Here is a 13,353-nt window from a genome sequence, read left to right as displayed (position 1 = left end):
TAATTCAAATTGGAAAAGAAGCACTATACCTTTTCACCTATGCCTGTCAAAAACAAAATAGAAAGAGGAGACATAATTCCTAGGCATGGAGGCCTGTAGGACTCTCTTAATAAAATCTAATGCACAACACGTTTCTGTAACTAACTACCACTAGCCAGGGGGCAAGTATTACATACTTCAGTGCATTAAATATGTGTGAACTATGTACTGCAGGTAAATTGATTAGATGAGATTAATTTGCATAAATAATGCAAGCTGTTTTCAAGTGTGGCATTATCTGCATTTTTTTTTAAGTACATGCCTATGTTTTTATTTTTCTGGACCACTACTTATGGCACTCTGGGCTTTGTTTTTTGCTTTGAAGTTCAGAGGAGCGACCAGCTGGAAATGAGTTTAGAGGTCCTTGACCGCTGCAGAAGCAACTGGAGCAGGTATTTAGGACTGAGAATTATTTAGTCTGACAAGCAATCAGGAGGATCGTTTCAGAACCATAAATCAAACTCACAGCCATAGACAGGAAGGACAGAGACATGTGGAGCATGGTTCTTCACACCCTTGCCCTGACAAGCAGAGGCGCCACAGCTGGTCACTGACTTTCCACCAGTCTCAGAGACTGATATTGCCATCATCCAGATCCAAGCAGCACTGATTTCCTCAGACCACTTTATAATCAAGCAGGGTGATAAAAAGAAAATGAAAAAAAAAGAAAAAGATTGACCATGGAGGCCGCTGGGTGGGACCTCCTTTGCCCTGGCAGAAATGATGAAGACTTACTAGGGTAAGACCATGATGTTTCCATCTGCAAACTGCTCTGAGGAAAACCCTGATTAATGCAGGATATATACATATATATAGAATTATAGAATCATAGAATAACCAGGTTGGAAGAGACCCACTGGATCATCGAGTCCAACCATTCCTATCAAACACTAACCCATGTCCCTTAGCACCTCATCCACCCGTGCCTTAAACACCTCCAGGGAAGGTGACTCAACCACCTCCCTGGGCAGCCTCTGCCAGTGCCCAATGACCCTTTCTGTGAAGAATTTTTTCCTAATGTCCAGAATATATATATATATATTTAGATGCTTGTATTGCACAGTCTGGAGCACAAAGAGCAAGGGCACCCTGCGAGCTCCCAGTGCAGCCCCTCACCAGGCTGCTGGGCAGAGATGGGGTGGCAGGTTGCGTGGCTTTTGGCAGGTGGGCAGGGCAGTGGTATCTTCTTTTTGTGCCATGGGGCAGCATTTTAGCTTTCACATGGGCTTTAAAAAACAATCAGCCCTGCCAAGGGTGGGCTGGGATATTGCACCAGGCTGCGCCTGGATTTCAAAGCTGGGGATGGGTGGAAAACAGGCCCCCGTCCAGTTCATGGAATCATAGAATAATTTGAGTTGAAAGGGACCATAAAGGCCATCTTGTTCCAACCCCACTGCCATAGGCAGGGACACCTCCCACTAGCTCAGGCTGCCCAAGGCCCCATCCAACCTGGCCTTGAACACCTCCAGGGATGGGGCAGCCACAGCTTCCCTGGGCAACCTGGGCCAGTGCCTCACCACCCTCATGGTGAAGAAATGCTTCCTTATAACAAGCTTAAATCTGCCCCTCTCCAGTTTATATCCATTCCACCTTGTCCTATCACCACAAGCCTTTATGGAGAGTCCCTCTCCAGCTTTCTTGGGGCCCCTTCAGGTTGCTGAAGGTTGCTATGGATCTGAACAGGCTGGACCGCTGGGCAGAGTCCAATGGCATGAGGTTTAACAAGGCCAAATGCCGGGTCCTGCACTTGGGGCACAACAACCCTGTGCAGCTACAGACTAGGAGAAGTCTGTCTAGAAAGCTGCCTGGAGGAGAGGGACCTGGGGGTGTTGGTTGACAGCGACTGAACATGAGCCAGCAGGGGCCCAGGTGGCCAAGAAGGCCAATGGCATCTTGGCTTGGATCAGAAACGGTGTGACCAGCAGGTCCAGGGAGGTTATTCTCCCTCTGTACTCGGCACTGGTGAGACTGCTCCTTGAATCCTGTGTTCAGTTCTGGGCCCCTCAACACAAGAAGGATGTTGAGGCTCTGGAGCGAGTCCAGAGAAGAGCAACAAAGCTGGGGAAGGGGCTGGAGAACAGGCCTTATGAGGAGCGGCTGAGAGAGCTGGGGGTGTTTAGCCTGGAGAAGAGGAGGCTGAGGGGAGACCTCATTGCTCTCTACAACTACCTGAAAGGAGGTTGTGGAGAGGAGGGAGCTGGCCTCTTCTCCCAAGTGACAGGGGACAGGACAAGAGGGAATGGCCTCAAGCTCTGCCAGGGGAGATTTAGGCTGGACATTAGGAAAAAATTCTTCACAGAAAGGGTCATTGGTCCCTGGCAGAGGCTGCCCAGGGAGGGGGTTGAGTCACCTTCCCTGGAGGTGTTTAAGGGACGGGTGGATGAGGTGCTGAGGGGCATGGGTTAGTGTTTGATAGGAATGGTTGGACTCGGTGATCCGGTGGGTCTCTTCCAACCTGGTTACTCTATGATTCTACGATTCTCAGAGCCTTCTCTTCTCCAGGCTGAACAAGCCCAACTCCCTCAGCCTGTCCTCGTATGGGAGGTGCTCCAGCCCTCTGATCATCCTTGCAGCCTCCTCTGGACTCATTCCAACAGCTCCATATCCTTCTCATGTTGAGGATTTCAGAACTGGACACAATACTCCAGATGAGGCCTCACAAGAGAGGAGCAGAGGGGCACAATCTCCTCCCTCAACCCGCTGGCCGAGTGTTCGGGGCGGCGAGTGTTAAATCACTATTTAAAAAAAAAAAAAAAAAGCAAAACAAAACAAAAAACCAATGAGATTTCCCCCCGCCCGAGGCTGGGGACGGGCGTTCTCCCCCTGGAGCCCTGAGGATTTCCTTCCCCCGCCTCCCGCGGGAGGAGCCCCGGCGGCGGCACCGGCACCGGGCAGGTGGGCGAGGGGCTCAGCCCGGGACGGGGACGGGGGCGGGCCTGGGCTGCCCCCCGGGCAGGCGGAGCCGTGGGGATGGGGATGAGGAGGGAGGGATCCGGAGCGGCCCTTGGCGCCGCGGGAGCGGAGACAACTCCGCGGACAAAGTTGCCGGTGCGGAGCGTAAGCGCGTCCCCTCCCGGCCCCGGGCAGCCCCCGCGGGTCCCCGAGCCCTTGGGATGCAGGTACTCCTAGCAGGCGTGAGGGGGATGCAGGTACTCATAGCAGGGCTGAGGGGGGGTCTGAAGCCTTTGGGATGTGGGTACTTATAGCAGGGGTGAGGGGGGTCCCAAGCCTTCGGGATGCAGGTACTCATATTGGGGGTGAGGGTGGTCCTAAGCCCTTGGGATGCGAGTACTCCTAGCAGGGGTGGGGGGAGTCCCAAGCCTTTGGGACACAGGTACTCATAGCAGGGTGATGGGGGTCCTAAGCCCTTGGGATGTGGGTACATATAGCGGGGATGAGGGGGATGCAGGTACTCATAGCGGGGTTGAGAAGGAGTCCCAAGCCCGTGGGATGCAGATACTCATAGCGAGGGTGAGAGGGGTCCCAAGGCTTTGGGATGCAGATACTCATAGTCAGGGTGAGGGTGGTCCTAAGCCCTTGGGATGTGGGTACTCATAGCAGGGGTGAGGGGGGTCCCAAGCCTTTGGGACACAGGTAGTCATAGCAGGGGAGAGGGGGATGCCCAAGCCTTTGGGATGAAGTCACTCACAACGGTGTAAGGGGCTAGGGGGGGTACAGGGAGTCCCCAAGCCTTTGGGATGCAGTTACTCACAGCGGGGCTGAGGGGGATGCACAAGCCCTTGTGATGAGGTCACTCAAAGCAGTGGAAAGGACCAGGGAAGGTGAGAAGATGAGGGGGGTCCCCACGCCTGTGGGATGCAGTCACTCACAGCGGTGCAGGGGGGCAGGGAGGGCGAGAGGATGAGGGGGTGCCCCAAGCCTTTGGGATGCGGTTATTCACAGCGAGGGTGAGGGGGATGCCCAGGCTTTTGGGATGCGGTTACTCAGAGTAATGAAGGAAGTGGGGCTGCGTATTAGGTATAGGGTTTGTGTGGTTCTGCTCTTCTGTTTTTCCAAGTAAAGGAAAATGGGCTGTTTTCAAGTGGCAGGAGACAGGAAGTTTTTTCCTAGTTTTTGCCCTTGAAATAAATGTGCTGGAGTAGGTCCTCTGGGAAAAGGGGAGCTGAGCAGCAGCTTATGCTTATGTACCTATTGGGGAGGGTGTGCTAGAGAGAAGACTTAAAGGTTTGGGTTTTGTATTAATTAACATGGGTAAAAATGTGACTAAAATATTGCCACTTCTGCATCAGCCTGGTTGTGCTAATACAGAGCGACAGGGAATATGTTGATAGATGGTAAGAGAGGGGGGTTTCTTCTTATTCTTAGGATATGCTTGCAGTTTGCAGAGGCAGAGCAGCAGTGGGTTGTGTGACAGCCCATGCCTCTGCCTGTGCAGGGAGGAATGGAGAAAGGGTGTGTTGGTAGTGTTCAAGACGTTCAGGAGTTGTAGGAATAGGAAGGACACATTAAGCTAACGTATCTTTTGTTTGTTTGTTTGTTTTGTTCCACTGAAAGTGGAATATTACTAAGCTGGAATTCAGAAAAGTAGCAAAATAAATCTGATTTAGGAGAAAAGACACTGAGATACATGATGAAGGTTGTTGATTTCAGCACAGAACAGTCTCGGGACAGGCTGGATTTATAGGCTAATGTTTGCAAGTACTTCTGTTGATTCAGATTGTGAAATATTGCTGAAATAGTCATAACAGTGATACCTCTTATCACATACACTGCATGAATAGAATTGTTGAACTGCTTTCTGATACAATCGGCATTTCAGTTTCTCCATCCATATATCCAGCACAAACTCCTGTTTATTTAACAAAGCGTGTTTGAATAGTCATTGTTGAAAGTCTTCGGTTTGTATCCTTTGTACTGAAAGACAAGCCACCAGGAAGCAGAATACAACTTTATTCTGCGCTGGCACTCCAAGCTGGGACACTGGTTAGGTATGTGTGTGTGAGGATGGTTCCCGTTCACTGCGTGGACCTGTGACCCAAAACAGTGTCTGAGCTGGAATGTGCAGGCGGTGCAGGCACCGCTGCCGCCCACAGATCATTAAGAGACATTGCCCAATGTGACGTGGAAAGACTGAGTCCGCTCTGCCTTCAGTTACCAGCCTCCATCTACAAGGTAACATACAAGAAGCTCGGTGTGGGACCCTTAAGGAGGACTCTGTAAGTGTGTTTTGCTTCAATGCTTTGGATGTTTTGCTGTAGATAATGATGACAAAATGTGGGTTAGACTCGCAACCAGGAAGATATTCTGTATAATTTGATTCTTCTCCTGTAGAAAACACTGGAAAAGAGTGGGGCTTAGCAGCCAACATGCAACTGCTCTTGATGTTATGGTGACCTTGCTATTAAATATTTGTATCTACATCATCTTATTAAGACTGAGGCTCCAGTAGGCTAAGTTGCTTACAAAATTGCATGGAAGTGCAGGTGCCTGTACCACCTTGCAATAAAAGTATGACACTTGATTTTTTTTTTCCTAAAAATCAAGGATATATATTTTACGAAGACAGGCAAATAGTTTGATCAGCCTTGTATACAGACTTTGGTTGCTTAGGGGCACTTGCAAAGCTTAATTTATTAGGTGCAATGTTCAAGTAATTGCCGGTTTGTATCTATTCCTGAAAATTGTTGAGGTGCAGTCTGTGATTGTGCCTCATTGGAAAGAGTAACATATGATTGTATTTATCAAATCATACAGTAAGGCAAAAAGCAACTCCCTTGTTTTGGTTTTCTTTCCCTCTCTCTCCATGGCTCCCTAAGAAGGAAATATAAATAAATATTCTGTAGCATTTCAATTTCTGTTACAGCACCACATCAGGAAGAGCTATGCTAGGGTTGTGTATGTAATGGCTACTAAATACAAATTTGCAGAAAGTATATAAATATAATTTTAAATGGTAAATCAAGACATAGCAGTGTTGCATCTCAGGAATCATGCCATAAAAGTCAGCAGTGTTTGTGGAAAATCTTAACAGAATGTAGTGTAGATGCTAATGCATGTTCTTTATACTTAAAAAGAATATTTTTGGGGTTGATGAGGTCAGTGTTTTGGGAAATTCACTGTCCTCTGAAAAGACGATCTTGATGTGAAAGTTAGTTATAACAAATAGAAAAATATTTGCCCATTGTAAGAGGTAGATGTTACAAGCTTCAAAGTTTAATAACGTTATTTACTATTTTATGTCTAAAATAATATTAAACTATTTAAAACAAGTTATTTTTTAATATTTAAAAATACTCTAGGTCAAAAGAGAAGCAGAACAGTGAAAGAACTGGCATAAAATTTCTTTGTATGTTTGTTAGTCATAACTCAACTATAAGAATTGCATGACTTTTCAGAAGCATCTGCCTCTGTGGAAGCTTTTCATTTCTGTGCTCAGTGACTACGACAAGTTCTCTCTGTTATCAAAAGTAGGTGAGATTGGACTAGCTCAGTGCAGCTCTCTTACCCTTGAGTTCCATAAGTTACTAATCCTGGATGTGTGTGAGCACCTGCTGCATTATTATGTGGATATTTTATTAAACCTTAAAATTAATGGCATAAATGAGATCACAGATGAAAAGTTGAAGCAGGTGATTACTCTGGGAAATTTATACTAGGCTCTGTTGTGCCAGAATAAAGATTACTAGTTTCTTCTGAGTATAAGTGAAATTAGCATCTAAATAAACATAACAACCAACTATAATATCCAGTAAATTTTTGTATCTAAAAGACTCCAGTACTCATCTTACATGGAGTTATTAGTGACTGCTATGTAGTTTTGAGGTTTAGCTTTCTGGAACGCCTTTACCACTGCTCTTATAGATCTTCCTCAACTAGTCTGTGCTGTTATACAAAGTGGTTACTCTTTTCAAAAGACTGAAACTTTCTAAAAATTGGCTTATAATAATAAAGCCTTAATGGGACTTCATAGCTGATTTTTCATCTGTGGTCATTCTGTGTCAGGGTTGTCCCGTGGCTTTGTAGCGAGGATGAACAGTGATGTAAATGGTGCTATATTTGCAAACAGAAAAAATGTCCTTGGGGCTTCCAAATCAGAGAAAGTGAGAGTATTTTTAGACAAAGTTTCATTCTTTTGCATATGCCTACCTTAACTTGATTGATGACTATCATTGAATGTACTTATTCAGTATTGCAAACATGACAGCTTTTGGATTACTTTGAGAGAGAGTACATGAAATGAATAAAGAATTTTCATAGAGTGTGAGAAATGTGTTTTCATGCCTTGGTAATTCAGACAACAGCTGAAACGGATTTCCTTGAGGCAACCAGAAATACCTCTCTCTCAAATAAATCATGAGGACCTTGATGCTTCTTTGCATTGACCCCATGTCATCTTTCACTGCTGTTATGAATAGATATATAACTCTCTGTGATGAGAATGGTATCATTTTGTAACGAGCCCAGGCAAAGGAAAGCAACAAGCCAGCTATGCTATAGCTACAGTGGAAGTGAAAATACCATGCAGAAAGCAGAGGGAAACTGGACCAAAGGTCCCTACAAGATAAACTTCACTAAAGATAATAAAAGAGAACTCAGCATGAAAGCACTTGCTCAGTCTTGATGCCACTCTTAAAAATGTCTAAGAAAACTACTCCTGTGTCTCCTCTGCAGCTTCTGTGTAATGGATACGCTCTATCCTTCATTTAGACTGTTGGCAATTGCAATGTGTGCCTTGATAAATTAAAGCAATGGCTAGAAATTACAGTGCTGCTGCTTGATTCATAAGATACGGGTAAAATACTTCCTTCTAGATTAACAAAGTGAATGAATGGGTGTAGAGATAGTAACCCCTTTGTGTTGGTCCATTTCACAAACTATGTCCAGGTCTGTAAGTGACTGCTGTACCATTTAACTTTTTGTTGTTACTGTATCATGTTTTACTCTCTTCATTGTAAGTAACAAAAAAGGAAAAAAACGGAGAGCAGAATATGGTACAGGACCACAAGGGAAGTCTTGGGGTCTTTTGTTCCTCCTTCATATCCTCTTGTTTGAAAGGTATTATGTTATTGCTTTCCTAACTGTCATAGTTCTATGCAGTGAAAAATGTACATAGACCAGTGCTGCTGGCTGTATATAAAGTCATCCTGACAAGTTTTGGGCTTTTATCGAGGTTAGTTACACTTCTGTTGGATGTTCAGAAGAAAAGGAATAACACTGTTCTGTACAAAATCTGTAGGTTCACTATGTTACTTGAGTAGACATATAAAGAAAACAGTAGAAAAAGCAAATCAGGCTTACATATCAGGAAAACAGGATTTATTTTAGTAACTAAGTTTCAGAGGGAGTGTTTGCTCCTCTTGGGGATGCATGAATGACTGCAAAGAATATCTGTCAAATTCTGCCTAGGATTTGGACAGAAAGTTGCTTGGATTGATCAGTTGTGTGAGTGCAAAAAGCTTAACACATGTTAGTGATGGTACTTGTGTTACTGCAGTCTGAGTGGTTTCAGAATTTAACCTTCAAGAACTGATGTCACTTCTACTGAAAACAAAGGAAAATCTAGCATAAAAAAATAAGAGATGGAATAGTTCCTGAGTTAGTAAATTGACAGAGTGGGTGGAGACGATCTCTGCAGTGTACTGTGTGAGTGACAGATGTGGGGCCCAACAGGACATTTAATGCAGAATGAAAGCCTTTTTTTAGCCTTGAAGTGACTAAGTAGCAAGGAAATTATGCAAAAGCGGATTGTACAAAATATTCTTGGATCAAGTGATCATGAGTTTACATTGACTTAGCAGCAGGATAAATGCTGCAGAGCCATGTAGGGATACCTGAGCTTGCTCTGAACAAGCTGTACCAGGAGCTGCAAAGACCAATATAGCTGCAGAATGTGTGCACTGTGGTTGCTTAGCTGATTTCATCTGCCCAGACTGTTTCACATGGTTGTTTTTCTCAAAAACGTCAGTTTTGCATCCAGTCTATCATATAAGACTTTGTACATTGGCACTAATCCTTACCAGCTCTAGTCAGAATATATCTCATTGTATCTCCTAGTATCGCATTTTCTTTTTTTGCAGAGCCACATGGGCCTAATTCTGCATTTCGTTTGTTTTTCTCGGCACTAACAACCCGTGCTGAACCTCTAGTATCATCTGTAGAGATGCTTCCTTTTGCATCATGTGCAATGTTTCTTTCTCCAGGGCAGACAAATCTACCTTTTAAATTAATTGTCTCCATTTGTTTCACCTTATATCAGGAAACAGGCAAGGTGAATGCTGAAAAGTGCCAAGACCAAGAAGAAAGTGGAGATGGGGAATGGATAGAGTGGTAAACCCCTAGAAAAGAGAGAAATTTTCACAGAGGGAAGTAAAGTGAGGGAAGAGCCAAATCCAGATTGGTGAAAGTGAAAGGTGGAGTCCAAAATCAACATAAATCTTGACATTAGAGCTAGTGGAAATGAGCGAGTCCTCATCTTCCCCTGCTTGGTTTGTTGGAAGCTGGTACTGGCTACACTGGAAGTATTCTTGGGAGCTGATGCTGGCAGCTGATTCTGATCTACTCGTTCAAAGAAGGAAAACTGTAGAAACCCACTTTGTTCCTTTGTGTCTATGATAGATGCAACTTTAAAAACCCTATCTCCTATTGCCAGTTAATCCTTAGTATTATTTTCCTTCTTCAGCAGGCAGCAAGTTTAGTTGACTAGTTTCGGATTCCTGGTTGTCATTGCTTATTCTGTGTGTACAGGTTGATGTCAATTGCATTGTCCTCTCTAAATATAATGACTTTCACAAAGAATTGCAACTGAACTCCTTTAATAAGTCAAAGGGCTGAATCTTCAATTTAATAAAACTCATATTATTTCTTCTGAGAACTATGTTTTACTAGCAATTCAGACCTATGCCTGCAAACATCTTTCAGCAGGGATTTTTTCAGGGATTTAAAAGTTGCAAACTGCATCTTGAGTAAATGGATGTAAATTTGGAGCTAGGTATTTTGCCCATTGTCTTTAAAAACAGCTAACAGTTTTCTGACAAATAAGCATAATTACACTTTTACGCTGGTGGGTAGTTTTATAAATGTTTCGGCTATGACACTTAAGGAGTGCGCTTTATTTATTTCAAAACATTGAATTAGTTAAAACTCTAAAAGTACAATATTATGGTAGTGTTGCAAGGCTTCCTTAATAGCACAGGGGTTTATATACCTTTTACTTGTAAGTATGGAAGCCTTACTCTGCTGTAAAGAATATCTAAGATGAGGTTACCAGCTGTGTCATTGAAGTGGAGCAGCAGTTTCAACAGGATTGACAGATAAGAGCACAAAAGTGACAATGCATAAGCACGTTCAGAAGTTGTAGTTTAATTTGTCAGGACATCAGGGCTAGCATTTTTTACCATTTGAAATAGGTGTGGAAGGAATATTAAGTAATCACAACTTCACTGAAAACCAGGATCAAGGCTTCCCTTTCTTTATTTCATGTGAAGATTTCCCTGGCAACTTATTCCTGCTGGTGACCTGACCATCACATTTTACATTCCTTATGAAAGACAATACTGCTTACAGCGTTGAGTGACCACAACCCATGCTGGGGCATGATGTGGATACTGTATTGTAGGGAGGAAGGGCTCTTGTTAGATTGCCACTTTTATTTTCCTGCATTGACAATATTAGACTGTATTTCTTAAGCTGGTAGATACCAGCCTGACATGGCATGCATACAGGTTTCTCTAAGTTTGTATTTCCAAGGTGGAAAGCTGCAAATGTTTAAAGTGGAATTTCTGATGAAACATCATGTGGTTGAAAGTGGAAATTTTAGAATTATTTGAGGCATGGATTTTGAATGTCCTGTAGTCTTCTAGTGCCCACGCCTGCAAATTCTTTTCACTTGATTGGCATTTAAAGAACAGACATTTGTGGAGCTGTGTATAGCAAATATAAAAAGCAAGATGTTGAATACTACATTGGCTAGTGGTTTGGGGTTTCTATTTTGGTGCTAGGTACTTAAATGGAAAGCAAAACTTTCTTCTGTGAGGAGAATAGATTAAACAATTTCAGGAATTTCTTTAGTGGAAACTATTCTGTGTACAGGTATATCTCTCTATTATGTGAATGATAGTAAATATATTAATAAATATAAAGAAATATTAATAATCATATGGAAACATAAGGTTCATTTTTCTGCAGAAGAAACCACAAAACTTGCAAGCGTTAATTTGAAACATCAGATTGCTTCTACTAAGAGAGCTCAAGTGCTGTTCACAGTGAAACTCTTGAGGAGTACAATATAGTATAGCAGTGACCTTGAACTTCCACTGAGCTGCACTTTCTTTATTTAGCTTAGGCCAATGATTAACTTCGCTAATGACTGTATATTCAATTTGCCATTGTTTTATGTATCTGGCAGTGAAATAGGCTGTGTCTGTCTTTGTGTGGATGATACAATATAGTTAAAGGAACCTCTTTGTATAAATTGTTCCCTTTGAAAAGTTATGTCTTTGTGCAAGTCCAAATTGCTTCTAACTTACCTTATTTGTCTTTGGACTCTAACGTCAGGTTACTGCTACTGTCAGCATAATATATTTCTTCCTCTTAGATGTCATTCTTTTTTCTTACTCCTTATTTGAAAGAGGATGACATTCTCTTATTCTGCTCCCTTACAGCAATTAGACTTCTATGGCAGATCCCCACAGAGCAGGGGAAGCTACACCCTGAAATAGTCATGTGCAGGGCTGTGAAATCATCTGTGCAGCTTTGCCTCCAAAGGGAGGTTTGTCAAGACATGGCAATTTAATTTCTAGCCTCAGCACCATAGGGAACCCAGGAGAGATGTCTGCCTACAACACACATGGAAGCAAGACATCTTCAAATTCTGGCAATCTGCTCTAGGTCAGCCCTGGCCAGTTTGTAGCAGTGTTATCAGGCTCTTGAAAGAACAAGAGTCGTGCTGTTTTTGAGTCAGAAAGGGGATGCAGCCTTTAGCTGGATCAAGCCTTATGGCAATAGTCCAGACTGAGGAGAATATAGCTTGGTTCCTTGGCTTAAATACAGGATACTGTTAATGTGCTGTGAGACAATCCCACAGACCTTTTGTAGACAAACGCTGCTCAAGTGTTTCTTCAGATATTAAATGGAGGAGCAGCTCTCGAAGTTTGTACGTTTTAATGGAAATGGGAAAAAACAGGTTCTGCCTTTAGTAGCAGTGATGTAAATGGCAACCAGAGCAGAAATTTGTCTCAGAAGCTGTATGCAATCCTGCTGCAGGAATATATATGTGAATGTCTTAAAATATATCTAATGAGATGGGTGTGTATACAAGTGTTTGCAATTCTCATGAGCTGTAAAAGATGGTAACAGTTTCACACTTCTGCACTGCTCTCAAATCTCCCAAAACGAGCAGAGACTGTCAAGTATTTTGTGGACAGGGTTATTTTTGCAGAGGGGAGAGAGACAATGAGGATATTTGGAGGTTTTACCCTGATTCTTCCTTGCTCTCTTCTCTAAACACAAGAATTCATTCACACAGAAAATGACAGAAAGAAATGTGGCATCTGGTGCTAAAAAGATTACATAGCTTGGTTCTGTCGTACTTAAGGTCTAAACTGGTTCATTCCAAACAGAAGCATTTTCCAAGTCATTTCCAGTTGTGTGGTAGTGACAGAAGAAAAATTGATCTGTGTAACACACGTCTGTTACCTTCTGTTTTTTCTCTTCTCTACCCCTACGTATGTAAAAAGGTCTATGGTGTCCTTGTCCCAGTGATTTCAGCTGTTCTTTAGTGATGTTTGACAGGAGCAAATGGAGGCACGAGTAGGATTGTTGTTTTCTTTTCAGATCAGGAAATCTGAGCAGATGCTTTTTGATGCTGTTCTTCCTGTGTAATCTCGAAATTCTGTAAGTTTTTTGTTAAAATATAAAGACAGAAAAGTTCTAACTCCAAACAGTGTTGTAAATGGGAAAATCATATTTGATTATATAAAAGCTGATTAAAAGTTGAAAAAAGATTTTGTGGTCTACTTTTTTTTTTCTCCCATTGTTAATCAAGAAAGGAAACCAATATTTTAGATGAGATTTACTGCACACCTGTGAAATATCTACCCCAGCCTTCACTCTGAAGCAAGACAAATTTGTACATTTCCCCATAGCTGAATCAACTACCTCAGTGCACGGTTGCAATGATTGTAAATCCATTACTAATGAATCAGTTATTTTACTGTTCTTTCTCCAAATTGATTAAAAGGTTTGCATTTTCGATTCCAGCTGTGCTGTTATATTTTATTGAGTATTTTATTGAGTATGACTATAGCCATGTAAGTGAAAAAAAAACCAAAACAAAAAAAAGCCCCAACAAAATAA

The 13,353-nt window shown here is 42.7% G+C and overlaps 1 protein-coding gene across 1 annotated transcript in view; it reads left to right on the top strand.

Annotated features, from left to right (window-relative positions):
• Positions 1–4,607: 4,607 nt before the first annotated feature.
• The window catches only part of WIPF3 (WAS/WASL interacting protein family member 3), a 37,573-nt gene continuing 28,827 nt past the window's right edge, over positions 4,608–13,353 (top strand). The window contains exon 1 of the mRNA XM_069860210.1: positions 4,608–5,216. The gene's annotated coding sequence lies outside the window, so the exon portion shown is untranslated. The remainder of the gene's footprint in view (positions 5,217–13,353) is intronic.

This window comes from Phaenicophaeus curvirostris, chromosome 6 (genome assembly GCF_032191515.1).
Source record: "Phaenicophaeus curvirostris isolate KB17595 chromosome 6, BPBGC_Pcur_1.0, whole genome shotgun sequence".
Lineage (NCBI taxonomy): Eukaryota > Metazoa > Chordata > Aves > Cuculiformes > Cuculidae > Phaenicophaeus > Phaenicophaeus curvirostris.
The sequence above is the reverse complement of the archived record's forward strand: the minus strand, read 5'-3'. Positions and strand labels throughout refer to the sequence as shown.